Raw genomic sequence first — 15,540 nt, forward strand, 5'->3', positions numbered from 1 at the left:
TTCTTACTGAATGTAAAAATGTTACGTCATTCTAAAGGGGCAAAATATTTTCCGGAACGGCGTTCCGGCCCGTTCCGGTCCAACTAAACCACTGGGCTAAAATATCAAACCCATACCGACGGGGTAGCCTATTTTATTTCGACAATACCTATCATGCCGTAAGTATTTTACACTAAACCTACGACATAGCCCGGCTCAATTAAAAACAAGAGAGATAAACGAACAAAATTTTGGTGACGACATGAGCCAATCAAAATATTACATAAGCTTAATACAATTTAATGCAAAGTGTTTTATGAAAATGTATGTATTGTGTGTCCGACCCTTGTCCCGTTTCTCTGCGGGGTTGGGTATAAAGTGAGATGAATCTTCGTAGCGAGTTTTTACGGCGGATGGCCTTCCTGACGTCAACCTCATCAAAGGAGTTTGGATTGAAATGAATGATGTGATATATGACAGTAGGAAGGGAGAGGGTGAAACCCGATAATAGTAGTCTACGCCTACCGAATAACACCAAGGGGTCTGCTCAAGGCTTTACGTCGCCATCCGACGGACGAATCACCATCAACAGCGTCATCACTGCATATGAACACTGCGGAGAAGTTTGGAATTGAACTCAGGCTTTTGGCATGCAATCTAGTGATTATAAATTGTATACTATCACCTCACCTACCCCGCCGGCCAACGTTCTGATGGTGTCAGACCATATAGACTTGACACTTTAACGACCATAGCCACCAGGCGGGCTCAAAGTGTTTTGTGAAATTGTTATGAGGAAATAACTAGAATAACGTTAGAGAGCTTAATTTAGTTTTTTCGATCGCCGTTTTCAAACTCCAGTTAAGGAAAAACTGATAGCTATCACAATATGTCTTGTAGAAAATCTGAAAATGAACTACATAGGAATAAGAACATTTTCATTTTTACGGACAGCCAAGCGCCCATTAAGGCACTAGAGGCAGTCCGGATAATATCCAGAATTGTCTGGTATTGCCACTCACTTCTCCTAAAGCTCTCAAAGTACAACATTGTCAAAATAATATGGGTACCAGGCCATGCAGGTATAGAAGGAAATGAAAAGGCAGATAAACTGGCCAGGAAAGGAGCAGGAACACATTTTGTAGGGCCAGAACCTGTATGCGGGATTTTCTATGGACAAGTCCGACACTACATAGGAAAATGGATACAAAAGAAACAAACGGAAAACTGTAAAAATACTCCAGGATGCAGGCTTGCAAAGGAACTGATAAAAGGACCAAACAAGAAGCATACTAAAGAACTGTTGAAACTCAGCAGAGAAAATATAAGATGAGTAGTAGGACTGTTGACAGGACACTGCCATTTGAAAAAACACCTACATAGAATTGGAGTAATAAGAGACAACATATGTAGGAAATGCAATGAAGCAGAGGAATCAGCTGAACACATACTTTTCGAATGTGAGGCGCTGGGTAGAATCAGACTCTCCACTCGAGGACTACGAGGTGAAGAGAGAGAAAAAATCCAAGAAGACCTAATAAGAACAACCTGCAGCTTTGTGAAGTGAGCAGGTAGGCCTATATCTAGGTGGGAATGAAGGAAAAACATGGTAGCAAAAGTTCTTAGAGGTCGACGCTAATTAGGAACTAATATTTACAGGCCCCATGAAGAAGAAGAAGAAGAAGAAGAAGAAGAAGAAGAAGGAACAACTGGCGTTAAACACCGTTTCATTTCGGAGCTGAGTTACGAGTCGCACGCTTTTACGGAACTGTCATTAACGTGATTTCGTGCATCCTACGTTGACAATCAAGAGTTTCTGACCCGAACCATTTTAAAAATTGTTAAATGCAAGAGTTCCTGTGCATCAACGCCGATATAAGGCAATTCGAATCTTGGAAAGTTCACCGGCACTTCTAAATTTCTATAGCGATCAGTGTAAAATCTAATGCAAAAAATGACCATGTTAAAAGAACAATTTCGGAACACCTTTTGTAGATGTAACGTCGCAATAATGAATACATATTCTCGTGTGATCTGTGGGTGATAGTTGCTAGTGGCTTTATGTCGCACCGACACAGACAGGTCTTATGGCGACGATGGGATAGGAAAGTACTAGGAGTGGGAAGGAAGCGGCCGTGGCCTTAATTAAGGTACAGCCCCAGCATTAGCGTGGTGTGAAAATGGGAAACCACGGAAAACCATTTTCAGGGCTGCCGACAGTAGAATTCGAACCCACTATCTCCCGGATGCAAGTTCACAGCGGCGCGTCCCTAACCGCACGGCCTACTCGCCCGGTGGATGATAGTTGAACAGCCTACCAGTCGTAATACGAAACTTGGAGGATCTAATACATTATTTTACCTCACAAAAATGTAGAATTTTGAATATCACCTTCACACCCACCAATTGAATTACTTGGGACTTCAGAATAAGTGAGTATATTATTATTATTATTATTATTATTATTATTATTATTATTATTATTATTATTATTATTATCTGTTTGTTTCCAAGATTAGCTTGTACAAAATATATCTGGTACCTACAGTATATGCCTTTGCTGTCGAGGTGTAGTGTTTCTGGTATGGGTTAGAATATATATATCTACTTTCATTGACCTGTCTCAGTCTCATCCTTGGCTTTGACAATATGAAAGTGACCGAGATATGAGCGATGCTGGTAATACCATTCCTTATGCAGCCAGTCCCTGTTATGAATGGTGTGAAAATGTTGCTCATAGGGTCGGTTGTTGCATGCATTTCAGTGGGCTTGGCAGACTGATATGTAATAGCAACTTCTGGCCGGGCGAGGAAAACAACGGGAAACTACCTCACTTTTCATTTCCCTAGTATGCCTCTTCAGTGACACCTAGGCTATTTATGACAGCTGGTAGCGGAGCTGTGGAGGATCAAATCAGCCTTCGGGCTGAATACCCAACAACAACACCTACAGTGTATTAAGGTATGGTCTGGAAGCAGCTACACTTACTGAATAAACAAAGAGTCGTCTTCAGGCAACAGAAATGAAGTTCCTCCGTTCTTGTCTTTAAAAAAATGGATAAAACAAGGCATGTGGATATCCGACAGCACCTTGGATTGGAAAGAAGCTTGCTGGAGGCTCTAGAACTGAAGAGATTGCTACGGTATGGTCACATGAAAACAATGGATCCCTACAGGACTCCTCGAGCATACTTTGACAGCAGTGTTCCTAGGAAGAAGGTCCTCGTGATATTTGGGAGAAGCCAATTTTCAAGGACCTTGAAATTAGAGATATAGCCTAAACTGGCTTCGCATAATATGAACAATATCTGTGGATGGACAGGACAAACTGAAAGAGGCTCGTATACAGTCGCAACCGGCTTCCTGGAGTGAAGAAATTATTATTATTATTATTATTATTATTATTATTATTATTATTATTATTATTATTATTATTATTATTGTGCCTTTGCTGGCGGGACCTAGTGTTTACAGTACACTATGTCTTCTGGTATGGGCTAGAGCAATTTTGTTACTTTCATTGATCTGTCTCAGCTTTATCCTTGGCTTTGACAAAATGAAAGTGACTGAGGTATGAGTGATGCTAGTAATGCCATTCCTTCTGCAGCCAGTCCCTACTATGAATGGTGTGAAAATATTGCTCATAGGGGCAGTTGGTGCATGCATTTCAATGGGCTTGGCAGACTGATGTGTAATAGCAGCTTCTGGCTCGGTGAGGAAAGCAACGGGAAACTACCTCACTCCTCATTTCCCTAGTACGCCTCTTCAGTGATGCCTAGGCCATCTATGACAGCTGATGGCGGAACAGTTGAGGAACCAACCAGCCTTCGGGCTGAGGACTAAACATATATACATTATTATTATTATTATTATTATTATTATTATTATTATTATTATTATTATTATTATTATTATTATATTATTATATGCCTCCGAATGACAGGAATGTCGGGATTAAGAGAAGCCGAGAAATTTGAGAAGAGGATCCTTCGCAAGATAATGGGTCCAAACATCGTGGATGGCCTGTATAGGTCATGAGGAAGGGGAGAAATATAGCCTACCAAGAAAATGATTGATTGAAACAATGAAGAAAAGAAAACTCAAATTTTATGGACATCTGTTTAGAATGGACGAGAAAAGGCTGACAAAACAGATTTTTGAAACACTTAACAGTAGATCTAAAGTTTCCGACAAATGGTTCAGGAGGTAAGGAAGGATCTTGAGCAGTCTGGATTAAATCGGAAGACATACGAAACTGAACAAAGTATAGATCAGTGAACGACAGCTTCAGAGGCTTCCATGACGAACGGAAAATGAATAGGGGATGGGCAAAAGAAAGAAGACAGGCTGCCAGAGAAAGAAAACAAAGATTTTGGGCTGCAAAGAAGGCTTCCAGCTACGTGTGATTGTTGCTTAACGTAGTCTCAAATGGCCGTAAATGAATACTATAATAATAATAATAATAATAATAATAATAATAATAATAATAATAATAATAATAATAATAATAATAATAATACGAGGGTCGAGTCATAAGTCATGCCACTTTTGTTTGTCTCTAAGATATGCATTTGGAAATATAGGGCATGTGCTTATGCATAGTGCCTGAACACAAATTCTGGCTTCAGGAGATTCTCGTAGGAAAACATTGTTTTATTGTGGTATAGACAGCAAATACACAAGACTACGTACAAAGGACAGGTCTCCACTGGTTACAGACCTTCGAAATAATCACCCAAGGTTTCCACTGTGCATTGCCAGCGGTGGGGCAGACGATGAATACCATTCGCTGCATGCGTATCGCTAACGTGTGACACCTCTCTCCGAAATGCTGTTACGATGTCCTCTTTGTTAGCAAACCGTTGTCCACGTAATGGCTTCTTGACTTCGGGGATAAGATCATAGTCACATAGGCTCAGATTAGGCGAATAAGGGGGGTGTGGAAGAACCTCCCAACCCCACCGTTGTAAGCGACGCTGAACGATGGCTGCTGTGTGAGCTGTCGCGTTATCGAGTAGGATTATGGCGTTGTCCAAAAGATCTGGACGTTTGGTTCGCAATGCACGGCGCAGTTGGTACAACAAAAACGAATTGTAATAAACTGCTTTGACAGTGTGCCCCTCACGCACTGGATGATACACAAGAACACCTTGAACATCGTATGCCAGGATTACCATAACCACCTCGCCACTGTTCTATAGGGCATGACATGCACACCTAATGCTTCCCGCAGCTCTGCATGACATTGGCGTGCATTGCTGCCGCGGAGAACTGCTATTTTAATGTAGATCGTTGCTCCTGCTTGTTGACTTCCATTTTATGACGCTCTCACTCACACACTGAACTTGGGGGCATGCTTAGCCCACACTGTTGTTTACATACACCATCTAGTGGCATCATACGCAAGTACATACCGTACGTTTCCAAATGCATATCTTAGATTTTCCGTGTTGTCTCCTGGTCGCGAGAAAAAAATAGTTGCCATGACTTATGACACATCAGCTAAGCAAGTTCAACAGTGCTCCTGAGTGGGGCATAACGATGTAATAATAATAATAATAATAATAATAATAATAATAATAATAATAATAATAATAATAATAATAATAATAATAATAATAATAATAATAATAATAATAATAATAATAATAATATATTATTTTATCAGCCTATTATTACTACTGAACATAACGAAATGTCATAAAGGCCTCGCAATTTTCTTTCCTGCCAGAGCCCTAGAGGGCGTTGATTCCGCCCTATTCTCACTCTATGCCCACCACTCTTCTCCCAGTCTGGAGCGACCCCTGACCTGAACTCATAAACTACAGGTTCCGTAACACAGTAGCCAGCAACTATCAGCATATCAAATCTACCGGCTCGGAACGGAATCTTTGTTTTAGCTATCGTTCTGAGAGTTCGTAATTATTATTCTGAGTAGGGACATTGCGTGAGTGCCAAGAGACCAGATTAAACACTTTCTGGATATACAGAGACAGTCCTCCGAAACCCAGCGAAGGTCTGAGCCTCAGGGCAAAAGACAATTGAACTGCGTTTACTTGCTATTTGTAATTAGCTAATTACTAATTACGTTGTAAGGTTTTATGTTACTGCTTTGTCATAATATGTGTTACTTCGATTGCAAGAGTTATTCGATCAAATTGAAATCAATAATTACTATTGACCTTCATTCATCTTTCTTGTGGTTCTTGTTCGTTTGCTTTGATTTCGTCCTCTGCCTTCTAGAGACCGTTTCTGATCTTCACAAGTCGGTTAAGTAAGAAAGAGCAACATAAAAACAGTTCTCTGTTCGTGTCTAATTTAAGCTAGTTTGCAGGAGTGCTTCTTGTGAGGTCACGGGAGTATAAATAGGGGCAGATCAGTTGGACTAGTTCCAGCAGTACCTCAGTCAACCTCTGGAGGATGTTCGCGTCGTTCTGAAATTCTTCCGTGGATAAACAAGTGAGTGTTTTACGGGTGCAAGGCAGGTAAGAACTAACGAAATACGTAGGTGTTTTTTCGCTCCCCATTACGATTGAGTGTGTCCCTGTACGAACGGAAGATTCTCCAGCAGACGTCGAAGAAACCTGAATGGAATATGGACGTATGATAATGGGTTGAAGGGGTGTGACTCCTCATTTCGTATTTTTGTTTCCCATCACTAAGCACATGTGTGTACGTGAAGTATTTAAATATATTTTAAGTTTGGAATAGCACGGGTTTTGTAGTATTAACAACATACTTTGTCGGGATATTTTAGTTATTGTATACCTATCATTGATGGGAAAGGTTTTGTGACTACAGCAGTAATGCCATAAAACGGAGATGAGTGGCAGCAGAAGAGTCAAAATACACCTAAATTGAAAACAATAGTCACTCAGTGTAACGTTATTGTTGATAAATTTTAGGGAATTCGAACGTTGTAGATCGTCACACTTAGTTTTATTCTGGCGTGATATTATTCTTCTTCTTATTCTCCTTCTTGTACAGCTTTTTCCCCACACCTGCGGAGTCGCGGGTGCAAACTGTGTAGCACATGCGGATTCGGCCCTGTTTTCTGGCCGGATGCCCTTCCTGACGCCGACCCTGTATGTATGTATGTATGTATGGATGTATGTATGGATGGATGGATGGATGGATGTTATCTCTATTAGCGGCACGTATTTCTGGGGTGGGTGGTAGTGTAGTGTGTTGTCTGAACATAAAGAGGAGAGTGTTAGGACAAACACAAATACCCCGTCCTCGAGCCAGAAGAATTAATCAGACGCGATTAGAATACCCGACCCGGCCGGGAATCGAACCCAGGACCCTCTGAACCAAAGCCCTCAACGCTGATCATTCAGCCAAGGAGTCGGACACTGGCGCGATAATATCAGGATTTATTTATTTATTTATTTATTTATTTATTTATTTATTTATTTATTTATTTATTTATTGTAAAGCTTTCAGTGCCGGGAGTGTCCGACGACTTCTTCGGATCGCCTGGTGCAGGTCTTTCTATTTGACACCCAAAGGCGACCTGCGTGTCTGGATGTGAGATGATGATAATGACGTAGGGAGAGGGCGAAACCCGGTGTCGGTACGTAGCCTACTGTTGTCGAATAACAACACCAAGGGGTCTGCTCAAAGCTGTACATCCCAATCCGACAGACAATTCACCATCAACAATGTCATATGCCCTCACTCCAAATGGGCACTGCGGAGAGATTTGGAACTGATTTCAGGCTTTTGGCCCACAATCTATTGATCATCATCATCATCTGTTTACCCTCCAGGTTCGGTTTTTCCCTCGGACTTAGCGAGGGATCCCACCTCTACCGCCTCAACGGCAGTGTCCTGGAGCTTCAGACGCTTGGTCGGGGGATACAACTGGGGAGTATGACCAGTACCTCGCCCAGGCGGCCTCACCTGCTATGTTGAACAGGGGCCTTGTGGAGGGATGGGAAGATTGGAAGGGATAGGCAAGGAAGAGGGTAGGAAGCGGCCGTGGCCTTAAGTTAGGTACCATCCCGGCATTCGCCTGGAGGAGAAGTGGGAAACCATGGAAAACCACTTCCAGGATGGCTGAGGTGGGAATCGAACCCACCTCTACTCAGTTGACCTCCCGAGGCTGAGTGGACCCCGTTCCAGCCCTCGTACCACTTTTCAAATATCGTGGCAGAGCCGGGAATCGAACCCGGGCCTCTGGGGGTGGCAGCTAATCACGCTAACCACTACACCACAGAGGCGGACTACAATCTATTGATAAGAAATGTTATACCAGTACCTCCCATAGCCTGACATACCCTGACATGCATTGCACGTAAGCTTTGGGAAAGCATTCTTTCTGATTATATTAGACATGTTTGCGAAATTAATAACTGGTTTAATAGAAGGTGGTTTGGGTTTAGGAAATGTTATTCAACTGAAGCTCAACTTGTAGGATTCCAGCAAGATATAGCAGATATCCTGGATTCAGAACGTCAAATGGACTGTATCGCGATTAACCTATCTAAGGCATTTGATAGGATAGATCATGGGAGACTACTGGCAAAAATGAGTGCAATTGGACTAGAAAAAAATAGTACCTGAATGGGTGGCTAAGTTTCTAGAAAATATAACTCAGAGAATTAGAATAGGCGAAGCTTTATCTGTCCCTGTAATAACTGAGAAGGGAATTCCTCAAGGCAGTATTATTGGAGCCGGCCCCGTGGTGTAGGGGTAGCGTGCCTGCCTCTCACCCGGAGGCCCCAGGTTCGATTCCCGGCCACATCAGGGATTTTTACCTGGACCTGTGGGCTGGTTCGAGGTCCACTCAGCCTACGTGATTAGAATTGAGGAGCTATCTGACGGTGAGATAGCGGCCCCGGTCTCGAAAACCAAGAATAACGGCCGAGAGGATTCGTCGTGCTGACCACACGACACCTCGCAATCTGCAGTCCTTCGGGCTGAGCAGCGGTCGTTTGGTAGGCCAAGGCCCTTCAAGGGCTGTAGTGCCATGGGGTTTGGTTTGGTTTGGTTTAGTATTATTGGACCTTTATGGTTTCTTATATATATCAATGATATGAGTAAAGGAGTGGAATCAGAGATAAGGCTTTTTGCAGATGATGTTATTCTGTTCAGAATAATACATAAGTTACAAGATTGTGAGCAACTGCAAAATGACCTCGATAATGTTGTGAGATGGAAAGTAGGCAATGGTATGATGATAAACGTGGTTAAAAGTCAGGTTGTGAGTTTGACAAATAGGAAAGGTCCCCTCCTCTCTTATGGGTCCTTGTATACTTCTCAAGATCTTCCGCTCTTTAAGTTCTCGTTTCCTGAGTGGGCCCTTTCGATTCATCAAGAGGCACTCAGAGGCGTAGAGTACTGAGTTCTAGTGCTTCAGCTTTAGATTCTTGGAGAGGTACTTGGAGGTGTAGATGTTTTTACAGGAATGATAGGCCCACTCTAACTTCCATATGGGGATCAATGTAAGTATCTAGGTGTTAATATAAGGAAAGATCTTCATTTGGGTAATCACATAAATATGATTGTTAAAAAAGGGTACAGATCTCTGCACATGGTTATGAGGGTATTTAGGGGTTTTAGTAGGATGTAAAGGGGAGGGCGTATAAGTCTCTGATAATACCCCAACTAGAGTATGGTTCCAGTGTATGGGACCCTCGCCAGTATTACTTGATTCAAGAACGGAAAAAAATCCAAAGAAAAGCAGCCCGATTTGTTCTGGGCGAGTTCCGACAAAAGAGTAGCGTTACAAACATGTTGCAAATTTTGGGCTGGGAAGACTTGGGAGAAAGGAGAGGAGCTGCTCGACTAAACGGTATGTTCCGAGCTGTCAGTGGAGAGATGGCGTGGAATGACATTAGTACACGAATAAGTTTGAATGGCGTCTTTAAAAGTAAGAAAGATCACAATATGAAAATAAAGCTGGAATTCAAGAGGACAAAATTGGGGCAAATATTCGTTTATAGGAAGGGGAGTTAGGGATTGGAATAACTTACCAAGGGAGATGTTCAATAAATTTCCAATTTCTTTGCAATCATTTAAGTGACTCGAACGTTTCCGAACTACGGTTCCTTGTCTCAAATTGATCCATTTGTTGTCCAGCATCGTCTCCGAAAGTTTGTAATATCATCACGGATACAGTCATAGCAATATTAAGGGGCGCCAAAACAGGAAATGGAAAATGCCTCGTTTTATATCAGCTGTACCAAAATGATCTACATAATACACGTTGTGTAAAATATTATTTCTGATCTTTCATGTTTACAATGCCATCACCAAAAAACCGAGAACTTAGCGACTATTACATTATCACTAACTTTAAAAAAAAATGCTATATCTGATACATTTTACTTTAGAAGCATTTTGAACTAACTCCGCATCAGTCGTCATCGTAAGGAATTGTGGCAGTGGTGATTGTTTTATAATCTGTAAAGCCGCATGGTCATTATCTTCTATTGATCAGTAATAATAATAATAATAATAATAATAATAATAATAATAATAATAATAATAATAATAATAATAATAATAATAATATAATAATAATAATATTTTCGTGTGGCTTCTTTTTTTTTTTTTTTTTGCTGGTGACTTTATAGGTCTTACGGTGAAGATGGGAGAGGAAAGGCCTGGGATTTGGAAGGAAGCGGCCGTGGCCTTAATTAAGGTACAGCCCCAGCATTTGCGTGGTGTAAAAACGGAAAACCACGGAAAACCATCTTCGGGGCTGCCGACAGTGGGGTTCGAACCCACTATCTCCCGGATGCAAGCTCACAGCCGCGCACCTCTAATCGCGCGGCCAACTCGCTCGGTGTGGCTATTTCTAGCCGAGTGCAGCCCTTCTAAGGCAGACCCTCCGATGAGGGTGGGCGGCATCTGCGTGTTATTGTGGTGGAGGATAGTGTTATGTGTGGTGTGTGAGTTGAAGGGATGTTGGGGCAGCACAAACACACAGCCCCCAGGTCATTGGAATTAACCAATCAAGGTTAAAATCCCCGACCCGGCCGGGAATCGAACCCGGGACCCTCTGAACCGAAGGCCAGTACTCTGACGATTTAGCCAACGAGTCAGACAACGGACTTATGAAAAATGAAAATCCACAGCCTGTTTCCAGTCATTCGACCGAGTCAGGAATGGAATGAATGAAGTGCCATCTAGCGGCGAGGATAGGAACTGTGCCTGCTGCCGAAGCCTGTCGCACTCCTCTGGGGCAATGATAAATGAATGACAGATGAAATGAAATGATATTGGAGAGTGTTGCTGGAATGAACTATGACAGGAAAAACCAGAGTACCCGGACAAAAAGCTTTTCCGCCTCCGCTCACTTGGAGTGACCGGGATTTGAACCCTGGAATCCAGTGGTGGGAGGCCGGCGCGCTGCCGCCTGAGCCACGAAGGCTCTGTAAACGGACTTAAATGAGTATAATTTTGCTTAACTTTAGACTCGTTTGTGGAATATGGTTCCTTGTCTCAAACTAATCCATTTGCCGTTCTCCATCATCCCTGACGCCTTTGCTGGCAGGACCTAGTGTTTACAGTGCACTATGTCTTTTGGTATGGGCTGGAATAAATTGTTTACTTTCATTGATCTGTCTCAGTCTCATCCTTGGCTTTGACAATATGAAAGTGACCGAAGTATGAGCGATTCTAGTAATACCGTTTCTTATGCAGCCAGTCCCTGTTATGAATGGTGTGAAAATATCGCTTATAGGGTCGGTTGGTGCATGCATTTCAGTGAGCTTGGCAGACTGATATGTAATGGCAACTTCTGGCCGGGCGAGGAAAGCAACGGGAAACTAACTCACTCCTCATTTCCCTAGTATGCCTCTTCAGTGACACCTAGGCTATCTATGACAGCTGTTGGTGGAGCTGTAGAGGACCAAACCAGCCTTCGGGCTGAATACCCAAAATACATCATCCCTGAACTTTTGTTACATCATCATCACGGATACACTCTGTATACGATCTAGTACATAACTCATATACTAAGGTTTTTTTTTTTTTTTGTTAGGGGCTTTACGTCGCACCGACACAGATAGGTCTTATGGCGACGATGGGATAGGAAAGGCCTAGGAGTTGGAAGGAAGCGGCTGTGGCCTTAATTAAGGTACAGCCCCAGCATTTGCCTGGTGTGAAAATGGGAAACCACGGAAAACCATCTTCAGGGCTGCCGATAGTGGGATTCGAACCTACTATCTCCCGGATGCAAGCCCACAGTATACTAAGTTTTGAGAAATTTGAAGCTATTTTCCCGTAATGTTATAATAAACAGACAAAAAACTGAAGTGAACCTACCTTCAATTTTTTATTAGCCAAACTAATCTGAGAAAAAAAGTAAATATGGGGCAAAAAACTAGAAGTATACAAACAATAACTTTATATAGGCCTAGTACGGTAACCGTTGTCCGCCTCTGTGGTGTAGTGGTTAGCGTGATTAGCTGCCACCCCCGGAGGCCCGGGTTCGATTCCCGGCTCTGCCACGAAATTTGAAAAGTGGTACGAGGGCTGGAACGGGGTCCACTCAGCCTCGGGAGGTCAACTGAGTAGAGGTGGGTTCGATTCCCACCTCAGCCATCCTGGAAGTGGTTTTCCGTGGTTTCCCACTTCTCCTCCAGGCGAATGCCGGGATGGTACCTAACTTAAGGCCACGGCCGCTTCCTTCCCTCTTCCTTGCCTATCCCTTCCACTCTTCCCATCCCTCCACAAGGCCCCTGTTCAGCATAGCAGGTGAGGCCGCCTGGGCGAGGTACTGGTCATACTCCCCAGTTGTATCCCCCGACCAAGAGTCTGAAGCTCCAGGACACTGCCCTTGAGGCGGTAGAGGTGGGATCCCTCGCTAAGTCCGAGGGAAAAACCGAACCTGGAGGGTAAACAGATGATGATGATGATGACGGTAACCGTTTCGAAACGAAACTGAATGGAGAATGAAGTTCAAACACGTGATCAACGCATGTCGGGACAGTCGAAGGTAAACATATACCGATCAAGTGGGTGCGCGGTTTGGGTCACGTAGCTACCGTGGGTTCGAACCCCACTGTCGGCAGCCCTGAAGATGGTTTTCTGTGGTAAATGATGGTGTTATACATTAACTAAGGTCACGGTCGCTTCCTTCCCACTCAAACTCTTTCCTTTAGTGGCGCCAACTTTGGGGTGGGGGACAGGGGGCAAGGCGCTTTCTGCACCCCTCTCCCAAAATGATCTTAGGGGCTGAGTGCTATTTTGTCCCTCCCCCCCCCCCCCATCTAAAACGTGGAGTTTTTTGTTATTGGCTTTACGTCGCACCGACACAGACAGGTCTTACGGCGATGATGGGATAGGAAAGGCCTAGGAGTTGGAAGGAAGCGGCCGTAGCCGTGTGAAAATGGGAAACCACGGAAAACCATCTTCAGGGCTGCCGACAGTGGAATTCCGAACCCACTATCTCTCGGATGCAAGCTCACAGCCGCGCGCCTCTAACCGCACGGCCAACTCGCCCGGTCGGAGGTTGCTAAGGCGTTAAATTTGAAGAAGATTGTAGATGGTTTTATAACAATAAATGAGATTAGAAAGTGGGCATTCCTCCATTCTCCCCATGGAGACTCTTCAGGCGGTACATATCGTGGTAGAGATGTTCACATTTCGTATAATAAAATGCATACAATATACAGTAATATGACATATAGCAAGTTTTTTTTTTTTACTTGTGAATATTTTTGAAAACTCCGTATACAAGACTCGTTCAAAAATGTATTTGAGAAACATGCTCTATTACTGTTCTGTATTTCTCTGATTATTTGTGAATATTGTTAGTGTATAGTTCAGAAAGGAGTGAGGCAAGGCTGTAGTTTGTCCCCCCTCCTTTTCAATGTTTACATAGAACAGGCAGTAAAGGAAATCAAAGATGAATTTGGAAAGGGAATCACAATCCAAGGAGAGGAAATCAAAACCTTGAGATTTGCCGATGATATTATTATTTTATCTGAGACTGCAGAAGAATTCGAGAAGCTGCTGAATGGTATGGACCAAGTCTTGGGTAAGGAGTACAAGATGAAAATAAATAAGTCCAAAAACAGAAGTAATGGAGTGCAGTCGAACGAAGGCAGGTGATGCAGGAAATATTAGATTAGGAAATGAAGTCTTAAAGGTAGTAGATGAATATTGTTACTTGGGTAGTAAAATAACTAACGATGGCAGAAGTAAGGAGGGCATAAAATGCAGACTAGCACAAGCAAGGAAGAGCTTTCTTAAGAAAAGAAATTTGCTCACTTCAAACATTGATATAGGAATTAGAAAGATGTTTCTGAAGACTTTCATCTGGAGCGTGACATTGTATGGAAGAGAAACATGGACAATAACTATCTCAGAAAGAAAGAGAATAGAAGCTTTTGAAATCTGGTGTTACAGAAGAGTGCTGAATGTGAGATGGATAGATTGAATCACGAATGAAGAGATACTGAATCGAATTGGTGAGAGGAGATCGATTTGGCTAAATTTGACGAGAAGAAGAGATAGAATGATAGCACTTGTTCAGTTGGTTTTTGAAGGAAGTGTAGGCGGTAAGAACGGTAGGGGTAGACCAAGGTATGAATATGACAAGCAGATTAGAGCAGATGTAGGATGCAATAGTTACGTAGAAATGAAAAGGTTAGCACGGGATAGGGTGGCATGGAGGGCTTCATCAAACCAGTCTATGGACTGATGACTCAAACAATAACAACATAGGAATGTTTGTATTAATAGTTGTTCCTCATTTCACATGCCTGTGTTCATGTTAATCATGCCCCCACAATAATTACCCGAAGTCAGCGCGCCTGCTTTCCTCTCCCATTATTCGTCCTGGAGGTTGTTTAAAACGCGAGAAATCTCTTAATAATAGATTTGCTGTATATTAAATATCTCATCGCAGAGTAAAAATCTGGCACTCTTGACAGTCCAAAGGGACGATCCAGGCTTGTCAGTGCATGCACAATTTGGCTGCTATTTGTACAGCTGGGTGCTAATGGGTTTTTCATACTCGGGAGAGGCCAAGAACGTGTGACAGACAGCCTTCATCACTCGGTCCTTGTCATAGCAACATAACCAGTCGAAAGATCGTCCGCTTTCCAGGCAGATCGGTTCACACATCTTCTCCGGGACGTGACGATGCTTTCCGTTTCCGTATCCGTCCTTTTGCGACATCACTGAACAAAGCAGGCTTCGCCAAATACAGTAGAGACAATACGCGACACTTACGGATTTAGCCTTGTTAAAATGGGAGACAATTCGACGGTGGCGCTCCTAGTGACTTGACCTGAAAAGTTGCGCTAAATTCAAATATCAATGGAAATGCATATACGAAAATGGATAAATAAATTACGTCTAGAAAGGAAGTGTTATTGAGATATTAACTTCGAAGTTGCTAAAGCAATTCTGGATAAATGAATGAAGAATTATTTAAAAGGTTATTATTTAAAGACTGAAATTAGACATGCTGTGAAATGGCTTGATCTTCCATTTATGCATTACTTTTTTGCTTTAGCATTCCTGCCTGAACTTTTACGGTTAGATTGGTCTTTTTTCTCATTTAAAACACATTTTATCATCACATTAAGACACTTGT

The 15,540-nt window shown here is 42.6% G+C and overlaps 1 protein-coding gene across 2 annotated transcripts in view; it reads left to right on the forward strand.

The window, feature by feature from the left end:
- The first annotated feature begins 6,378 nt into the window (after positions 1-6,378).
- The window catches only part of LOC136883053 (uncharacterized), a 62,973-nt gene continuing 53,811 nt past the window's right edge, over positions 6,379-15,540 (forward strand). For both annotated transcript variants that reach the window (XM_067155195.2, XM_067155196.2), the window contains exon 1: positions 6,379-6,437. The gene's annotated coding sequence lies outside the window, so the exon portion shown is untranslated. The remainder of the gene's footprint in view (positions 6,438-15,540) is intronic.

This window comes from Anabrus simplex, chromosome 11 (assembly GCF_040414725.1).
Source record: "Anabrus simplex isolate iqAnaSimp1 chromosome 11, ASM4041472v1, whole genome shotgun sequence".
Classification (NCBI taxonomy): domain Eukaryota; kingdom Metazoa; phylum Arthropoda; class Insecta; order Orthoptera; family Tettigoniidae; genus Anabrus; species Anabrus simplex.